The sequence below is a fragment of the Schistocerca cancellata genome, chromosome 4 (genome assembly GCF_023864275.1).
Source record: "Schistocerca cancellata isolate TAMUIC-IGC-003103 chromosome 4, iqSchCanc2.1, whole genome shotgun sequence".
NCBI lineage: Eukaryota > Metazoa > Arthropoda > Insecta > Orthoptera > Acrididae > Schistocerca > Schistocerca cancellata.
Window position 1 is genome coordinate 318,582,818 of NC_064629.1, and position 20,366 is coordinate 318,603,183.

The following is a 20,366-nucleotide window of genomic DNA, read 5'->3' on the forward strand; positions in this document are numbered from 1 at the left end:
CGCAGTCCGGAACCGCGCGACTGCTACGGTCGCAGGTTCGAATCCTGCCTCGGGCATGGATGTGTGTGATGTCCTTAGGTTAGTTAGGTTTAAGTAGTTCTAAGTTCTAGGGGACTGATGACCACAGCTGTTAAGTCCCATAGTGCTCAGAGCCATTTGAACCATTAGTCTATATAGTACAACTTGGAGCACTGTGAGTTACACTACTGACCATTAAAATTGCTACACCAAGAAGAAATGCAGGTGATAAACGGGTATTCATTGGTCAAATATATTATACTAGAACTGACATGTGATTACATTTTCACGCAATTTGGATGCATAGATCCTGAGAAATCAGTACCAAGAACCACCTCTGGCCGTAATAACGGCCTTGATACGCCTGGGCATTGAGTCAAACACAGCTTGGATGGCAGGTACAGGTACAGCTGGCCATGCAGCTTCAACAAGATACCACTGTTCATCAAGAGTAGTGACTGCCGTATTGTGACTAGCCAGTTGCTCGGCCACCATTGACCAGACGTTTTCAATTGGTGAGAGATCTGGAAAATGTGCTGGCCAGGGCAGCAGTCGAACATTTTCTGTATCCAGAAAGGCCCGTACAGGACCTGCAACATGCGGTCATGCATTATCCTGCTGAAATGTAGGGTTTCGCAGGGATCGAATGAAGCGTAGAGCCACGGGTCGTAACACATCTGAAATGTAACATCCACTGTTCAAAGTGCCGTCAATGCGAATAAGAGGTAACCGAGACGTGTAACCAATGGCAACTCATACCATCACGCCGGGTGAGAGGCCAGTATGACGATGACGAATACACGCTTCACATGTGCGTTCACCACGATGTCGCCAAACACGGATGCGACCATCATGACGCTGTAAACAGAACCTGGATTCATCCGGAAAAATGACGTTTTGTCATTCGTGCTCCCAGGTTCGTCGTTGAGTACACCATCGCAGGCGCTCCTGTCTGTGATGCAGCGTCAAGGGTAATCGCACGCATGGTCTCCGAGCTGATAGTCCTTGCTGCTGCAAACGTCGTCGAACTGTTCGTTCAGATGGTTGTTGTCTTGCAATCGTACCCATCTGTTGACTCAGGCAACGCCGGTCAACTGCTGTTTGTGTATGAGAAATCGGTTGGAGACTTTCCTCATGTCAGCACGTTGTAGGTGTCGCCACCGGCGCTAACCTTGTGTGAATGCTCTGAAAAGCTAATCATTTGCATATCACAGCATCTTCTTCCTGTTGGTTAAGTTTAGCGTCTGTAGCACTTCATCTTCGTGGTGTAGCAATTTTAATGGCCAGTAGTGTGTTTTAATCTACGAGAACTGCACTAAAAATTTGAGCAAACGCAAGTATGGCCAACAAAGCAGAAGAGCATTGTGTGACCAAGCTGCTTCAGGCAAAGGTGAACATTTGAGAGTGTGAGGACGTTCAGAAAACAGTAAAATGGCATGTGGGTAAAATTACGGAGACGAGTGGGTTAACTGAGCAGTTGGCTTGGCACGAGTCAACGAGGGCTATAAGAGGAATATTAAACTTTATTGGTGAGACGTGCAACGTACTGTTCGGTAGGTCAGATGAAGACATGCGCCATTCTTTAAAGCTAAAATAGATGTACTAGAGGAGCAACAGGATCAGCTGAAGCGGTTTCCAAAGAGCAACTGGTATTGTAAGGACGTCATTGACAGGAGTAAATCAAACGCCCGACGCAGTAACCAAGAATGCTCAAATTATCGCTGATGGGATTAAGCAAGAAGGTACAACAGGCCCTAATTCTAATACTTATCACCGAACAGTTCATGCAAATCACGGCCATGTTTAATGAATTGGAATGAGAGTATGACTTGTTAGTTTCTGCCATCGTGAACGTGCAGAAAAGTCTCTTGGGACCACACTTAATAAATCCTGTGCAGGTAGTTAAGTATCTAGAACTAATAAAAGGAGAATTGAAAGACAAAAAGTTCCCATTTGCACTCACGAGGGACCAAGGGTAGCTGTTGCTTCGTATCATAAATTTAGACGTATTTTTAGCCGGCAATACGTTAAGTTCTGTATTAAATGTACCTTTAGTTGACAATAATGTATGTATACTATATAAGGTGTGGCCACTACAAGCTGAGTGCGATAAGACACAGAAATACACACATGAAAAAAAGGTTTGCATCACCCCGGTTCCCAGAATTTCTGAAGATAGACGTTGACTGTGGATATTGTATCACAGACACAGTCCCTTTGACTGTTCAGGAATATCACTAAGCGCACCAAAAGATGTAGACAATCATGCATGAGCAACGCCTGTTAGACGGAGGGGATCCGACAATCGATCAGTTCCAATCATTCCACCAGGAAGGAGGTACACGGCTGTAGTTCAACCATGCCTAGACGGTGTCCGCATTGTTACTTTGTGCCAGGAAGGGCTCTCAACAAGGGAAGAGTCCAGGCCTCTCGGAGTGAACCAAAGCGATGTTGTTCTGACATGGACGAGATACAGACAGACAAGGAACTGTCGATTACATGCCTCGCTCAGGCCGCCCAAGGGCTACTACTGCAATAATGACCGCTACCAAGGGATTATGGCTAGGAGGAAACCTGACAGCAACGCCACCATGTTGAATAATGCTTTTCGTGCAGCCACAGGATGTCGTGTTACGACTCAAACTGTGCGCAGTAGATTGCATGATGTGCAACTTCACTTCCAACGTCCATGGCGAGGTCCATCTTAGCAACTACGACACCATACAGTGCAGTACAGATGGGCCCAAGAACATGCCGAATGGACCACCCACCGATGAGTGTTGCATATGCCTTCAACCAGGCAATCGTCGGAGACGTGTTTGGAGGCAACCCGGTCAGGCTGAACACCTTATACACACTGTCCAGCAAGTGCAGGAAGGTGGAGGTTTCCTGCTGTTTTGGGGTGGCACTATGTGAGGCCGACGTACGCCGCTGGTGGTATTACAAGGCGCCGTTACGGCTGTACGATACGTGAATGCCATCTTCCGACCGCTAGTGCAACCACATCGGCAGCATATTGGTGATGCATTCGTCTTCATGGACGACAATTCGCGCCCCCATCGTGCACATCCTGTGAATGACTTCCTTCAGGATAACGACATCGCTTGACTACAGTGGCCAGCATGTTCTCCAGACATGGACCCTATTGAACATGCCTGCGAGAGACTGAAAAGGGCTGTTTATGGTCGACGTGACCCACCAACCACTCTGAGGGATCTACGCCGAATCGCCGTTGAGGAGTGGGACAATCTCGACCAACAGTGCCTTGATGAACTTGTGCATAGTATGCCACGATGAATACAGGCATGCATCAATGCAAGAGGACGTGCTACAAGGTATCAGAGATACCGGTGTGTACATCAGTCTTGACCACTACTCTGAAGGTCTCGCTGTATGGTGGTACAACATGCAATGTGTGGTTTTCATGAGCAATAACCAGCCGGTGTGCCTTGCGGTTCTAGGCTCTACAGTCTGGAACCGAGCGACCACTCCGGTCGCAGGTTAGAATCCTGCCTCGGACATGGATGTGTGTGATATCATTAGGTTAGTTAGGTTTAATTAGTTCTAAGTTCTAGGCTACTGATGATCTCAGAAGTTAAGTTGCATAGTGCTCAGAGCCATTTGAGCCATGAGAAACAAAAAGGGCGGAAATGATGTTTATGTTGATCTCTGTTCCTGTTTTCTGTACAGGTTCCGGAACTCTCGGAACTGAGGTGATGCAAAACGTTTCTTGATGTGTGTACTTCGCATATATAGCATCATAAAAGTTATTAATAATTGTAAACGAAGGAAACGACAGTATGCGCAACAGTCCTGTGACCAACTACGCTGTAAAACGGTCCCTTTGAGAAACCTTATCTATAAACAAAATTTCGTCCTAATTTCCACTTACGATCACCAGCGATGTGAAACTCGTATGTTACAACCAGTAAGAGAAATTACCAAAGACTGCAATCTTAAATACACTGTATTCAACGAAAGTATGTGGACGCAGATGCAAGACTACGAATGGTTGTACGTAGCCCCAAAAGATTAATACTTAACAATATAATGTAAACATTCGCCACTCAGCGACCTTATTGTGCGGGCCACTGGTATGGTTTTGTCAGTGAATGTAAGGTAAATGGTACACAGATTATGTTGCAGGCCAACCATGCCATTCGTACAAATATCAGTCAGATAGACATAGTTCCTAAGTTAACCACAGACATAGATTGTTGGATGATAGACGAGAAAAAACAAAGCGTGACTCAAATCCCCATACTCTTGCCATTAGAGCATATAGTTAGGCATTTAGATGATCTAAAAGTAGCAGGTCGCAAAATAGACGACTTACAATATGAAACAGAGTACCAACAACGGACGACCTTCAATAGGATGGGTGAGGAGTGTGCATTCCATGTGGGGATACGGTGGTTCGGTACTGATCTGTCTAGTGATAATATGTTTTTATTGTAAGTATTGTAGAAGATGTGGAAAACGGCTTTGTGAAGCAGGAGGGAGCTGTTGTACCAGAGTGTGTGGGACGACTACAGTAGTAACTAATAGTATCCCTAATGGCAGTGTGAGGTACACTCCCTTGCCCCAGTCTGAACAGTGCACAGAGGAGCAAGATGTAATAGACTACGAACTGAGGTCCGTGCAACGTAACCCTCTTTCCGACCGAGTGTTGTGGAAGGAACGTAGTCAGACTCCACGACTCACCAGAAAGATGGAGGCAAATACGCGTGTGTTGGAGCGCTAGCGCTATGTTCTGACAAGAGACAAATTAGCACCAATCCCTTGGTTATAAGTGCAATGTGAAATGTATCGAGGTCATTAGATGACTTATATTTATGTCAGTCCATGTGTAAATATGTAATGCCTTGAACCTTCATGTGGTGAAGTGCAAAGTGTGACCTGTAGCCGACTTAAGCCTAAATGTGAGGAGTGTACTCACATCAAACAACGAATGAGGTCAGTGACCTCGAATAGCAGACTTTTGTTGAAATGTACCTTATACTACAGTCAATATGTACTCCTGTTTGTAAACTAAAGTGAAAAATCCATAAACTTTGTAATGTGGAACATAATGCTGAAAATAGAAGCTCGCAAGGACCACGGGCACACCGTAGTAGATGATGAAAATTTTGTAGCCGCAGAGGTCAGAGCTTAAAAAATTTTCCCGTGGTGAAGGGAGGTGTCGCGTAGGGTGAAACAGCCAGTAGTAAAGTAGTCAGCTTAAGTTAGTAAGAAAGTTGGGAAATCGTTTGTTGGCGAGAGGAAGCGAAATATTTGTGTGACGAGTTAGATGCTGCTATTAAATGTTTGATCAGCTAAGAAGTGGACACTGGAGAGTCACATGACTAGCAGCGAACTAAGCAACTTGACCCTTGAACGGTACAGGCACCAGCGCCTGCTTGGTGCTTCGATCAAAAGTCTCTCTCCCACCGCGGCAGGACCACAGGTGTCCTATATTATACCCCTCCAAACATAACTCACCAATTTTTAGAAAACTTCACCTGGGTGGGAAAACTCAGAGCTACTGCCAACGTTACCACCAAAATGTTGGTTAATTTACTTGAATACAGGGGAACCCTGCAGTAATTTCTCATTCTTCGCTTACAGAACACATCTTAACACGCCAGAGGTTGATATCAACTGCTAGCCATATTTCACACACTGGTGTATCCCTTTGAGCTTAGGCAAGGTGGTGGAAAGACTCATTTGATTGGGTAACAAAATCTGGTCACAAAGGCAACGACCAATTCTTAGTCTTGTGTACAAGAAGGTGAGTTCGCCAAGCTCAGTGATACGTTAGGGACTTGCAATAGCTTAGTGGCAGACTGCCTTCGAAGGAGAAAACTGCATTTGTCCATAAGCGCGGAGCGGTGGTTTACCCCACCTAGTTTCTCCAAACTGCGGTGGTCAGTGTCCCTTCTCTAGGCCTCTCCGACTAACCTCCAGCCATCACGCCGGGCTTCAGGAAACGCCGGGCCACGGGCGAACACCCGGGGCCGCTCGTTTCTAAGAAGATATTTGAATACCTTCTTCCTGAGTTAGTAAGCCTTGCACTCTCCTCAAGAATAACCAAGAAATAATTAGAAAAATACTCAAATATCCCGCAGAGATGTGTGATTATCATTTCACACAATCCTATTTGTTTTTCTACATAGGCACCATCTGTGAAGCAAGCACAAGCTTTTAAGCATAAACTGTCAAGCAAAAAATTATCGTTGTGTGCTGGTGTTGATATAGCCTTTAAAGTTGCAATGCCAGGACGAATGAAAATAACGTAGTTTTGCTTGTTGTGCATATTCAGTATTCATGCGATAACCAGTGCTGACTCTTGATCTCGGGGCCCTGGGTTCGATTCCCGATCCGGTCGGGGATTTTCTCCGCTCGGAACTGTGTGTGTGTGTGTGTGTGTGTGTGTGTGTGTGTGTGTTTTGTCATCATTATCATTCCATCATCATCATCATCATCGACGCTCAAGTCTCCGATGGCGTCAGCTAAAAAGACTTGCACCTGGCTGTCGATTCCCCGGCAGGTGGAACACGGTCACAAATGCCATACGCACGTTTCAGTATAGTGGGAATAACAGATTATTAAATTTACAGTTTCTTTGAACATATATTTGGTGTGAAATTTAGTACACAATACTGGCACCTTTGTCAGAAACTAGTTCTAACCTGGCTAGGCTTCGAATCGAATTGAGCTGGGATGATAGATATAGGTAAGGTATGTCATTCCATGCTGTTTCGATCATCAGTTGTAGTGGCTGGCGAGTGGTTGGCTGCTAATGTCTCGGCAACTCAGAATCAAGAGTTTTCAGTAGATTAAAGATCCGGAGGATATACTGTCTGGAGCAACAGTTGAACGCCCTTTGTATCGTGAGTTGAGATAGCTTAGGACGCCATGGACAAGATGCAGTCTTGTATTACTTTCTTGAAAGATAAAATAACTGGGGTGCTCAAAGGTATGGCACAGCTACCAGCCTTAACACGTAAGAAATATAAGGGGTGCTGTAAAAATTATCGCCTATGCAAACGAGAGCTGATCGAATTGTGTAACTAGTGACACGCTATATCATCACTCAAGGTGTTGGGCCTGTGTAGTGAAGACGAATGCTGTATGACAAAGCTCGTTATCCTCGGAGCCTCGCAGCAGAATCGGAACACTTCTGAAAAGAAGACGTGGTGCCACTCTTGTGCCACCTCTTCCTTGGGTGCACCATTATCGGCGATTCTGTCTCTGCTGCGGCATGAAGAACAGCTGCAAAAACTGCCGCATCGTCGACGTGCTAAGTCTGTGGTATCCAGACGTCGCTGCACTGTGCGTAGGGACACTTTTCTTGCTGCAAACTAGATTATTTTCTGAGGAGTGACGTGACCTTGCTGTATGGTCTTTCAACCCTGCACGGCCAAGTCAGTAGTGTCTTTCCCCTCGAACTCTAATCACATGGGTCATTGAGATCGTGGATGGCCCTCTTGAACCCATCGATTCCATCTTCGTATGACAGTCGTGGGATACTAACCAATGGAAGTAGTGGTATCGCAGAACGATAAACTCAATCTCAGTAACCTACTGTCTCGCCATTATCGAATTACGAAAGGTGATTGCACCGGTTTCTCCTTCGTACAAGATCAATAGCACCATCATCTCTTCGACAACAACCATTCAAATTCGAGTGAGACCCGATTTTTTTCACTTCCAAAGAGATGATGGTAGGGTTTGAGTGTACCGCAGACCTCATGAAGCAATGGACAGAAGTTGACTGGCCGATGTGGCCGAGCGGTTCTAGGCGCTTCAGTCTGAAACCGCGCGACCGCTACGGTCGCAGGTTCGAATCCTGCCTCGGGCATGGATGTGTGCGATGCCCTTAGGTTAGTTAGGTTTAAGTAGTTCTAAGTTCTAGGCGACTGATGACCTGAGATGTTAAGTCACATAGTGCTCAGAGCTATTCGAACCATTTGACAGAAGTTGTCAAAGAAGCACTGTGCAAGCTGGTGGTGATCCCCATACTGGTGTGGCCTGTGTTTGCTTGTAATTAACTGGGTCCTCTGGTTCAATTGAACCGCTCATTGACTAGAAATGTTTAGGTTCGGCTGCATGGAGACCATTTGCACCCATTCATGGACTTCATGTTCCCAAACAACAATGTCATGTCACCAGGCCACAGTTGTTCACAATTAGTTTGAAGAACATTCTGGACAACTTGAGCAAATGATCTGGCCACCCAGATCGCCGGACATGAATCCCACGAACATTTATGGGACATAATGGGGAGGTCAGTTCGTACATTACCTCCTGCACTGGCACCACTTTCATCATTTTTAGAGGACTGTAAAGGCAGCATGGCTCAATACTCATGCAGTGGAATTCCGACGATGTTTTGTGTCCATATCATACAATTTTCTGCACTATACCGGGCAAAAGGAGGTCCGACACGATTTTAAGAGATACCCCATGAATTCAGTCACCTCAGTGTTTGTGCCTCAGTCAAGTAACTTCGCGCATTCAGGTGTATTGAGGGACTCAGTCTATGGTGGACATGTCTTAAGCTTGTCTTCGATTATGTTGTCAAGTATGTGTTGGAGTGTAAAGTTAGTGCTGTTAATGGCATGTGTTAAATTCTTGGATGCTGTCTCGCTCCAATATATTCTTGATGCATAATAAACTTACATTTAGCACACTGTGGAGAATATCTTACATTACTGCTAGGCAGACCATTTTCTTATTCCACTTGCATATGGAGCAATGGGAGAAGGAATATGTGCCTCTGACAAGTAATTTTATATTGTTGAAGTGTGGTGAACATGTGTGACTTCTACTCTGCAGTATGGACCGCTATAGACAGACTACTGCTGGTGGTCATATTTTAACTGCCCTTCGATTATGTGCTGCCCTAAAGCATCGATTGCTCACCGAACAGCGCAGCGCCCCGAAAAGGTATCAAAAAGAAGCTGACCTGCTCGCCAATATAAAGAGAGGGCAGCGCACACCTTCAGGAAGATAGAGTTCAGCGCCCCTTATCAACGCTGACTTAACCAGCCGCCCATCGCTGGTCGAGCCCAGTTCGGTCGCAGACATCAAAAGCATCAGTACTGAGAAATAGGAGTAGTAATAGTGCGAAAAAGTAATTGCACGTAGGAAGTAGAGGACGCCGATCAAGCCACTTCATAACGAGAAGTTATGTTTCGTTTCCTTTTAGAAATAAAATGTTCTATTAATTTGCAAGTGTTAGGCATAGATCGGTTGGCAACTTCTCGCCTTCCTTGATTGTGTTGGTGCTGATTCTCACAGTAGCCGATGCTACATCTGCCGCCGTGGATTCCAGAACCAACGCTGCCTTCGCTCTTCGCCGCTCCGTCACAGCGCATTATTAATACACTCCTGGAAATGGAAAAAAGAACACATTGACACCGGTGTGTCAGACCCACCATACTTGCTCCGGACACTGCGAGAGGGCTGTACAAGCAATGATCACACGCACGGCACAGCGGACACACCAGGAACCGCGGTGTTGGCCGTCGAATAGCGCTAGCTGCGCAGCATTTGTGCACCGCCGCCGTCAGTGTCAGCCAGTTTGCCGTGGCATACGGAGCTCCATCGCAGTCTTTAACACTGGTAGGATGCCGCGACAGCGTGGACGTGAACCGTATGTGCAGTTGACGGACTTTGAGCGAGGGCGTATAGTGGGCATGAGGGAGGCCGGGTGGACGTACCGCCGAATTGCTCAACACGTGGGGCGTGAGGTCTCCACAGTACATCGATGTTGTCGCCAGTGGTCGGCGGAAGGTGCACGTGCCCGTCGACCTGGGACCGGACCGCAGCGACGCACGGATGCACGCCAAGACCTTAGGATCCTACGCAGTGCCGTAGGGGACCGCACCGCCACTTCCCAGCAAATTAAGGACACTGTTGCTCCTGGGGTATCGGCGAGGACCATTCGCAACCGTCTCCATGAAGCTGGGCTACGGTCCCGCACACCGTTAGGCCGTCTTCCGCTCACGCCCCAACATCGTGCAGCCCGCCTCCAGTGGTGTCGCGACAGGCGTGAATGGAGGGACGAATGGAGACGTGTCGTCTTCAGCGATGAGAGTCGCTTCTGCCTTGGTGCCAATGATGGTCGTATGCGTGTTTGGCGCCGTGCAGGTGAGCGCCACAATCAGGACTGCATACGACCGAGGCACACAGGGCCAACACCCGGCATCATGGTGTGGGGAGCGATCTCCTACACTGGCCGTACACCACTGGTGATCGTCGAGGGGACACTGAATAGTGCACGGTACATCCAAACCGTCATCGAACCCATCGTTCTACCATTCCTAGACCGGCAAGGGAACTTGCTGTTCCAACAGGACAATGCACGTCCGCATGTATCCCGTGCCACCCAACGTGCTCTAGAAGGTGTAAGTCAACTACCCTGGCCAGCAAGATCTCCGGATCTGTCCCCCATTGAGCACGAACAGTGCTACTAATTGTGAACTTTCTTGAAGACTATCCGCAACGCTTTCACTGTTTGTGTATTTGAAGTACTTAAAACACCTTTGTTGTGACTCTCCTCTCTTTAAAATGGCCTCTAACCTGCTTCCTACCGCGGCTGCTCCCGTCGGAGTTTCGAGTCCTCCCTCGGGCATGGGTGTGTGTGTTGTCCTTAGCGTAAGTTAGTTTAAGTTAGATTAAGTAGTGTGTAAGCTTAGGAACCGATGACCTCAGTAGTTTGGTCCCATAGAACTTACCACAAATTTCCAATTTCCGCTTCCTACGCGCCCTGCAGCTACGGCTTCGGTTGCTGCTGCCATTGATCTAACACAGTTTATTTAGTTCCAGAACCACCAAATGTCGCAGTTGATGATGGCAGTCCAGCATCTCATTAATGCACAAGCCGCTGCAGCATCAACTCTGCCCAATAGCCAGCCTTATCCGCACATCGCCTCCGTGCATCCCACCGTTCCGAGCTTTCGGTGAACAACAAGAGGAATGAAAAGAGCGGTACAATCAGTTAAAAGCTCATTGTGCTACACATAAAGTACAAGGTGCTCCGAAACTTTCTTATTTCTTGTCAATGGCCGGCACAGGAGTTTACCGGTTTGGTAAGAAGTTATTCCCGACTAGTTGGCTAGAGTTTATAGTTTTTGAAGATTTAGTTTCTGCCCTCACTAAGTATTACGAGGATCAGATACAGGTTGCTGCAGCTTGTTAAAAGCTCTTTCGATTGCAGAAAGAGCCAGAACAAACGTACCGTGAATGGCTCACTGAACTTCAGGGCTTGACACGACAGTGTCGTTTTCAGTGTAGCTGGTTCAAAAAATGGCTCTGATCACTATGGGACTTAACAGCTGTGGTCATCAGTCCCCTAGAACTTAGAACTACTTAAACCTAACTAACCTAAGGACATCACACACATCCATGCCCGAGGCAGGATTCGAACCTGCGACCGTAGCAGTCGCGCGGTTCCGGACTGCGCGCCTAGAACCGCGAGACCACCGCGGCCGGCTCAGTGTAGCTGTGGACGGTACTACAGTGAAGGAATGATTCATGATGCAATTATGTACAATGTGCCAGATATTAGGATTCGTGAACAAGTGACCAAAAAGTCTGATCCTACTTTGAAACAAGTGTTACAAATTATTGAACGTCAGAACTCTTGTAACTGTGCCATGGAAAACTTTTAAGAAGTCCCGTCTGCAGTGTAACGCAAAGTGACAAACAGGTACAGCCCTGCGACCGACCATGGTATGCAAACAGGCCGCCGCATCGTGGACAGAGTAAACAAGCGCCAAAGCGTGTGACTGCTTTTAAATCATGGCCCCACTGCCTTTCCATACATAAAAGTCAAAACAGCCCTTCGCGGAACGCAACTTGCTTTGCTTTTGGAAAGCCAGATCACGTACAGTCTGTGGGCTTGCAACAGAAAAAGAACTCTACCCCCAGCCGCTCTCATAAGTGCAGACCACCTTCTCATTCAGTAAATGTAGTTTTTTCTAAACCGGCTACCGTTACTAATAACGACCGAATTCAGTATGTCCCTTCACTTACGTTAGTCCAAGTGCTGTGCAACGGCAGTCAGACTACCTGTTTGTGAACTTAGTCACTGCTGGCCGCTGTATGCGACTTCAGTTAGGCACTGACGCTTCCATTACATTGCTTGGTCGTGCCACTTACGAACAATTGGGCTCGCACAGTTGACAAAATCTTGCACGCAACTAACTGCTCATAATAGTCAGGACAATCCAGTGCTTGGTACACGTAGTTTGTCTGCCACATTCCAGGCTCATACTAGAACAGTGACAGTTACAATTTTGCTATCACGAGACTGTGAAAATATTTTGGGGTCAGATTCTTTTGATTTGTTTGGTGTTCGTATTCAGGGCGATTTACTTTCTATCTACTTTCAACCCAAAAGACAGTGTTACTCAATTGAGTGAGGAGCTTCCTGCCCGCTGGGGTGGCCGAGCGGTTCTAGGCGCTTCAGTCTGGAACCGCGCGACCGCTACGGTCGCAGGTTCGAATCCTGCCTCGGTCATGGATGTGTGTGATGTCCTTAGGTTAGTTATGTTTAAGTAGTTCTAAGTTCTAGAGGACTGATGACTTAAGATGTTAAGTCCCATAGTGCTCAGAGCCATTTGAACCATTTTTGAGGAGTTTACTGATTTATTTTGTGTCGGACTTCGCAGAGCAAATAATTTTGTGGTGCATGTGACAGTGGAGGACAATGCACAACCTAAGTATTTTCGGGTACGTCAGTCCCTCATGCACTTAGAGACAAAGTTGCAAGTGAACTTAAAGAATGGCAAAACAGTGGTGTTATTGCTGCTGTCCAGGCTAGTCAATGGGTTTCTCCCTTAGTCATCTTACCAAAGCCTTCTATAACTTCGTCTTTGTGAACCCACAAACAATAATGGATGCTTATTCATTGCCTCGCCCTGAGGAATGAATGAACAGGCTTTGTGCAGGCCGCTATTTTTCAAAAACTGACTTACGTGTTGCGAATTTGCAAATTGGGCTTGACGAGGAGTCTCAGAAATTGGTTGTGCTCAACACACATTTAGGGTTATTTAAATTTTGCGCTTATTCTTTGACAGCGCTTCCACGACTGCCATATTCCAACGATACTTAGAACAGCTTACTGCAAAAGTTCCATTCTGTTCCAATTATTTGGACAATATAGTGGTGGCAAGACGTTCACAGGAGGAACATATCAGTAACCTTAGTACATTTTTTTCAAGTACTTTCAGCTGCAGATCTGAAGCGCCACGTGGACAAATGTCCATTTTTTCAATCTGAAATTCAGTACTTACGCCATGTTTTTAATATCCAAGGTGTTCATTGCCTTCACTCACATTTACTGGCCATTCGGGACCGCCGCAAACCGCGAAACTTGACGGAATTGCAGTCAGTTCTCGGGAAGACGGCATATTATATCCGGTTTATATCCATCGCAGCCCAGATCGCGGCTCGGTTGCATCGTTTGCAACGGAAGACTATGCCTTTTGTTTGGACCAAAGAGTGTCAGGATGCATTCCATAAACTTAATGCCTTGTTGAGTGACAGATGCCTTCTTCATTTCGATCCCACTAAGCCTGTGGTTTTGGCAGTGGACGCTTCTTCGTAAGCAATCGGAACTGTGCTCTGGCACAGATTTGGTTTGCAGGACAGACCGATTGGTTGCACCTCCAAGTTATTGACCAAGACTTTGTGTAACTATTCCCAAATCGAGAAGGAAGCGCTCGCTATTATCCGTGGCGTGGCAGTTTCATTATTATCTGTTTGGTACGAAGCTTTACCTAGTGACGGACTATAAGCCACTTCAGTCTTTGTTTCATCCGTCCAAACCTGCTCCGCCACGCATGGCTCACAAGCTGCAACGCTGGAGCTGTCACAGTATCAGCACGAGATACTGTACCGGCCCACGTCGAAGCATGCAAATGCTGACGCCCTTTCAAGCCTTTCCGTTGGTCCTGATTCTGAATTTGATGCTACTGCCGCAGCTGTTGTCAAATCGATTCACGGGACACTGAATTTTAAGACTTTTTCCACTGCACTATAGGAAAATTGCACAGGCCACAGAAGCAGATCCTAACTTGAACCTTTTCTTGCACTACATCTGTACTGTTTGGCCTCGATCAGTAAAAAAAAGAATTCACAATTCTTTTGTGCGTCGATGTTTTGCTCTTCGGCGTAGCCTCTCCGTCCATCACGGTGTGATTTTATTGCAAAATGACTGTGGAAGATAGCGTGTGCTCATTCCTGAAGTGTTGAAAAAAGATGTATTTCGACTGCTCCACCAAGGACATTGGGGAATTGTAACCACAAAATAGTTAGCGCGCCGGCACTGTACTTGGCCGGGCAAGGACACACCGACATTGAAAAGATGGCGGCACAGTGCCGCGCTTGTGCCGAAAATCTATCGCCCTTGCCGCAAACGTTTTCAGCTTGGCCAAAGTCTCTGCACAGTGGGAATGAGTGCAAATTGAGTTAGGTGGGCTGTTTTGCAACAGTTGTTGTGGACTCTTTATTAAATATCCGTTTGCAGTATCCACGAACTCGACTACGTCAGGTAGTACCAAAAATGGTTCAAATGGCTCTGAGCACTATGCGACTTAACTTCTGAGGTCATCAGTCTCCTAGAACTTAGAACTACTTAAACCTAAGTGACTTAAGGACATCACACACATCCATGCCCGATGCAGGATTCGAACCTGCGACCGTAGCGGTCGCGCGGTTCCAGACTGAAGCGCCTAGAACCGCACGGCCGCACCGGCCGGCCTTTTAACAATTAAAAACATTTTTCTCTTGTATTTAGAATGTAAGTCTGTGGATTTAAAAAACACACAGAATCTTATAAAAAATTGTAATAGAGTACTGCTTGTGGATTATACACTAATAGCCAAAAATATTACGACCACCTGATTAATAGCGTGTTCGTCCACCAATGGAACAGAATGCAGCAGCGATTCTGTCTGACAGGGATTAGAAAGGTCACTGTTAGGTTTCCGATGGTATGTGGCAGCAGATGTCAACGTACAGGTCACGCAATAGGGTATTTGACAGTTTTCTGGAAATTGTCTTAAATGATTAATTATGTCATTTTATGCCCCAACATGCTTTTTTTCCTCTTAAATTTCGGTATTCTTTCATAAAACTAAAATGAAATTCAAATAAATTGAAAGCTCGCTAAAGCATTCCATTCGAGTCTTGTGATGCCTGTGACGTCACTGGCTGCTCTTACTGTCATAATGCTAAATGAAAAACAATGTTTTTGTCTTCGTAATGTCCAGCTAGGACCCTTATTGTTTAAACTTTTGCAGCTTCATCATCTTACATAAAGATGAAGTAAGTTTGCTTCACACGCTAACGTTAGTTTACTTAAAAACATCACAGCCCTTACGTTTGTACACGCTTTACATCTCTCCGTATAGCCTCATCATCCTATACCTCGTTGTACTGTGGCCGTATAGTGATATCTTCACTACAATGCTTCCCAAAAAAGTGAATTGTCTGTTCGCAAAGTAAATGCGTTTATCCTTCATTGTCCATGTCTCAGACTAAGACGAATGTGAAGCTATTCCGCAATAGAAACAACTGCTACAATCGATTCTTGCTAACACTAGTTTTGTATTTCGGATAAAACCTTTAACAACATATGACCTTTTCTTTGCAGTCGGATGCGTTATCCGTTGCGCCACCGAACGCTTTTTAGAGTTAGGTTCTCTGCTGAGAGTCTTCCACAGAGGACATCAGCACTAAGTTTTGCCAAGAATAATTTTATTGCCCTTTGGGTCGTAGCTCATGACTAATAATCTTCAGTCTAGTTAAAATACACGGACCCATATGCAAAAATTCTACAATTCCTTAGTTCTGATAGAGTTTAATGATGTTACAGAACGTCCGTCATTGCCAACATCGCCGCTGTAATGGGTGGAGAATAAACGCACTAGCTTTCGCAAGCCATCCACTATCAGTGTTCACAAAATTCCTTTATATTGTTACTTGCGTTTCCCATCACTAAATAGCTAAACTGTTTGCAGAAAAAGTACGTACAAACCTCGTAACTTCGCCTAACTCTCCTATACACACATATAGCTTCGTCGTACTCCTAGCCTGTGACGTCACCAGAGCATCAGCCAACAACAGAGCGTTTTCGATCACGCAACCATATCTTGATATTTAATGATTTTTAAAGTTTAATTACGTAAAAACAACAGATATTTTGTGAGAAAATTCACCGTAAATGCAATGTAAATGCTATAATTGATCAGAATAACAACCATATTTTTAACATAGGAAAATAGCCTATTCCCCTTAACTTAACGGACGTTGAATTGTGAGCACGGACCTACAGCCCGCTAGCATCTTAGACGCGTTACATCGGGTTCAAATCAGTCGCGTTTGGTAGCCACGATATTTGGGTGAGTTCACTGTCGTGTTCCTCAAATCACTGAAGCACGATTATGGCCTTCAAACACCAACAGTTTTCCTCCTGGAAGATGCCATCACATTGGTGAAGACATCGAGGATGAAGGGATGCAGATAGTTCGCAGCTGGCATGGTGTCTGCGGTTACTACCGTATGTCCTATGGAAACCCATGTGAATGTTCCCCATAGCATAATACTACCTTCACCGGCCTCAGTCCGTGATGCAGGACACGCATAGATACGGATAGGCCCAACGATCTGGTTTAATAAGAAACGCGATTCATCCAACCAGGCGACACGTGAAAATTTATCTACGGTTCAATCTTGATGATGCCGTGCCCACCGAAATCGTAACTGACGATGTGTTTGGGTCAACATGGGAACACGCAGTAGTTGTCTGCTGTTAAGCCCCCTTGTTCAACAATGTATGCTGTATAGTGAGCACCGGTCGTTAGATCTGCCACTGATCGTCGTCTATCCCGCTCCACATAGCAGGCAAGCTTCCCGTCTCTACGTCTGTGATGGTGCGTGGATATCAACATGTCGCCTACATTAGGGTTATCGTCGTTCAACCACTCTCCATAGATGGTCACGACAGTAGCAAGTGAGCAGTCGACCAGCTTCGCCGTTTCCGACAAACTCGTTACCTTGCACTCGGCCACGACGAGCTGCCCTTTGTCAGTCTCTTATGCCATCCGATTTCCCCATTTGTGGTCCGTATCGGCGCTAGTATGATTTCCAATTCGTCTCTGCTCTGCTTATCTACTTTCCTTTCCTTACTGCTTCATGTTCCTACAAAATCCACCAAGTGGCCCTCAATCTCGCGGTGGGTAGTGGCCATAGTGTTTTGGGTCATTAGCACATATCCTCGAATAGAACTGCTGCGTTACAAGGACTTGCGATGCATCTTACACATTTCGTACACAGAAATTTATAGCTTATAATGAACGAAACGTAAAGCACAGGCCGAAAATATTTTTCAGCCCAGACTCTTCATACTGTGTGTGGCAGGTTAATTCGAAAGCATCACTGTAACCATGAGCATTAACCTAAAACAGCCAATTCGTTATTTATTATGAGATTCTTAATAATAAAATTTTCTAACCGTTGAGTTCATTTACATTGTCCAGAAAAAAATGAGCTAAAATCCCTCAGCTGTTGCCTCTCCACGCGGTCTCCGTATGTTAACTGGTCTACCCGCGGCCAGCCTTTTCGCTATTTATGCTGTTCGACCGATACAACGATGAGAAACCACACTTGCCGGTCAGTCGGCTTCTTTAGTTTACTGCAGCTCGCTCGACTTTGTGGGAGCTGTCTCCTTTTTCCTCTTTTTTCCTCTTGTCGTTATCATGCGCTGCAGCCTTTTTGTTGCCGCCGTTGTTTCATGCATGCGCCTGCGGACACACAGGGCGTCTGTAGAAAGGAGCAGAACCGGCGGAGGCGAGGTCAAAAAGCCAGCGAAGTGAAGAACGACGCAGAAAAGTAAAACGTTCTTTAGATTGGGAAACTTGTTCAAAACTTGTGGGCTCCTATCATTGTTCTCCTATTCTCAGTACCACCCCTCCACTCTCACATTGTCCTTCTTATGTTATCTTTTTCATTTTGCCTTTAATCAGTACGCTGGTTCACTATATGTTATAATAATATATACCAAGAACATTCCTGATAATACGGAGTGTCTATTGAAGAAATGACTTTTGTTCTATTATTTCTTTAACGTTTTCATTGGTGAGATCTGCCAAAAGCAACATATGTATTCCCATATTGACTAACGTTGAATCTGCTGTCTGTTTATAACTGTCTCTGTATTCCTTTTACTTTATTTTACTTGCTTCATGAAGTTCTCCTGCAATTTATTTCGGTGAAAAAATTGTATTAACGTTGTACATATAAGATTCTTCCACATACTCAACATAAGACACCTACAAACTTTTCAAGGTATGACACCCTGATAACTACATCTGCAATTCAGCATGCTAAAAACAAAAAAACAAAAAAACTGTGTGGGTAGGGCCTCCCGTCGGGTAGACAGTTCGCCTGGTGCAAGTGTTTCGCGTTGACGCCGCTACAGCGACTTGCGTGTTGATGGGGACGAAATTAGTTCGTTGCGTTTGGTCTGGGCGGACGTTACAATACATCCGTTCAAGTTGATCGATGATTCCTTAACTCAATTTTTTAATAACAAAGAGCAGGCAGCCCTCTGACCGAACACGCTGAGCTACCGTGCCGGCATCCGGTCAGCTACCAGGGGCGGACATTCAACATGCAGTTATTTAAGTATTAAATATTTCAAAATATTTTGCCTTTTAATCTGCTGCTACATACAAGGTACTATGCTAGTTATAAAATCTAAGCGTTAGTTTCGGTACACCTCCAGCACTCCCAAATAAATATATCAACTGTCCAATTAATATCGTCTGCGATTCACTTCTAAATAAATAATTTTGTTTTGTACACACTAGGAGAAATTCCTTAAATTTTATGTTGGTTCCTGCTATAGATACATGGCATTCTTTGTTTAGTTCATTTTTGATGTTAATATGTCCCGATTCCCAGAGGAAAGAAGTTTTTGCTCCCTAATGACGTATTGCGACTGTTTCTGCAGTCTCTGCCTTCACTGATTTTCCTAAGATGGAGTGGCGTCTTTCTTGGTTTTACGCGAGTATTGATCACAAACTGGTCTGAATGAAACAGATTTTCTAAAACGTAAAAATACATTAAGGAATTTTCATGTCGTTCAAATGTATTCAGTTTACTCACTATTGATGATTTTCATTAATATTTGATCGCAACGCCTGATATATAAATGTAGGAGCGCGATTAAAAAGTATTATTTAGTAATTAATCACTCCTCATCGTAATTCAGTACAAGCTACATTCTTGTGTCTACTATAGCTCACACTTGAGCCCCTTTACTTTCAGAAATCGCTTGTAGAATCTTAACTTTCAGTCACTTGAAATCACACGTTCCTTACTCTCACTTTAAATACCTCTTTCATCAATTGTTAGTCCATTAGTCTTTAAATTATTAATTTTCATACACACTTTGCCCAGAAAATCTTGCGCCAAGTCTCTTTTCTTTTCTCCAACCTTCCAGTATTCTTTAACGTCAGTTTATCCGATTTCACACAGATTTTAACCTTCTTGGACATAGTGCCCTTACAACAGAAAATATGTATGTACATACAGGCATGCGAATTCAAATACAGAGATATGTAAACAGGCAGAAGACAGCACAGCGGTTGACAACGCCTATATAAGACAACAAGTGTTTGGCGCGGTTGTTAGATCGGTTACTGCTGCTACAACGGCAGGTTATCAAGATTTAAGTCAGTTTGAATGTGGTGCTACAGTCTGAGCAAGAGCAATAGGACACACAATCTCCGAGGTAGCGATGAAGTGGGTATTTTCCAGTACGACCATTTCACGAGTGTATCATAAATATCATGAATCCGCTAAAACATCAAATCTCCGACATCGCTGCGGCCAGAAAAGATCCTGCAAGAACGGGACCAACGACGACTGAAGAGAATCGTTCAACGTGACAGAAGTGCAACCCTTCCGCAAATTGCTGCACATTTCTATGCTGGACCATCAACAAGTGTCAGCGTGCGAACCATTCAACGAAACATCATCGATATGATCTTTCGGAGGCGAAGGCCCACTCTTGTATCCTTGATGACTGCATGACACAAGGCTTTACGCCTCACCTGGGCCCATCAACACTGACATTGGACTGTTGATGACTGGAAACATGTTATCTGGTCGGACGAGTCTCGTTTCAAATTGTATTGAGAGGATGAACGTGTATGGGTATGGAGATAACCTCATGAATCCACGGAACCTACATGTCAGCAAGGGACCTTTCAAACTTGTGGAGGCTCTGTAATGGTGTGGGGCGTGTGCAATTGGAATGATATGAGACCCCTGATACGTCTAAATAC

General features: G+C 45.2%; 1 pseudogene; it reads left to right on the forward strand.

Moving 5' to 3' along the window:
- Positions 1 to 1,357: 1,357 nt before the first annotated feature.
- The window catches only part of LOC126184189 (uncharacterized), a 61,799-nt pseudogene continuing 42,790 nt past the window's right edge, over positions 1,358 to 20,366 (forward strand).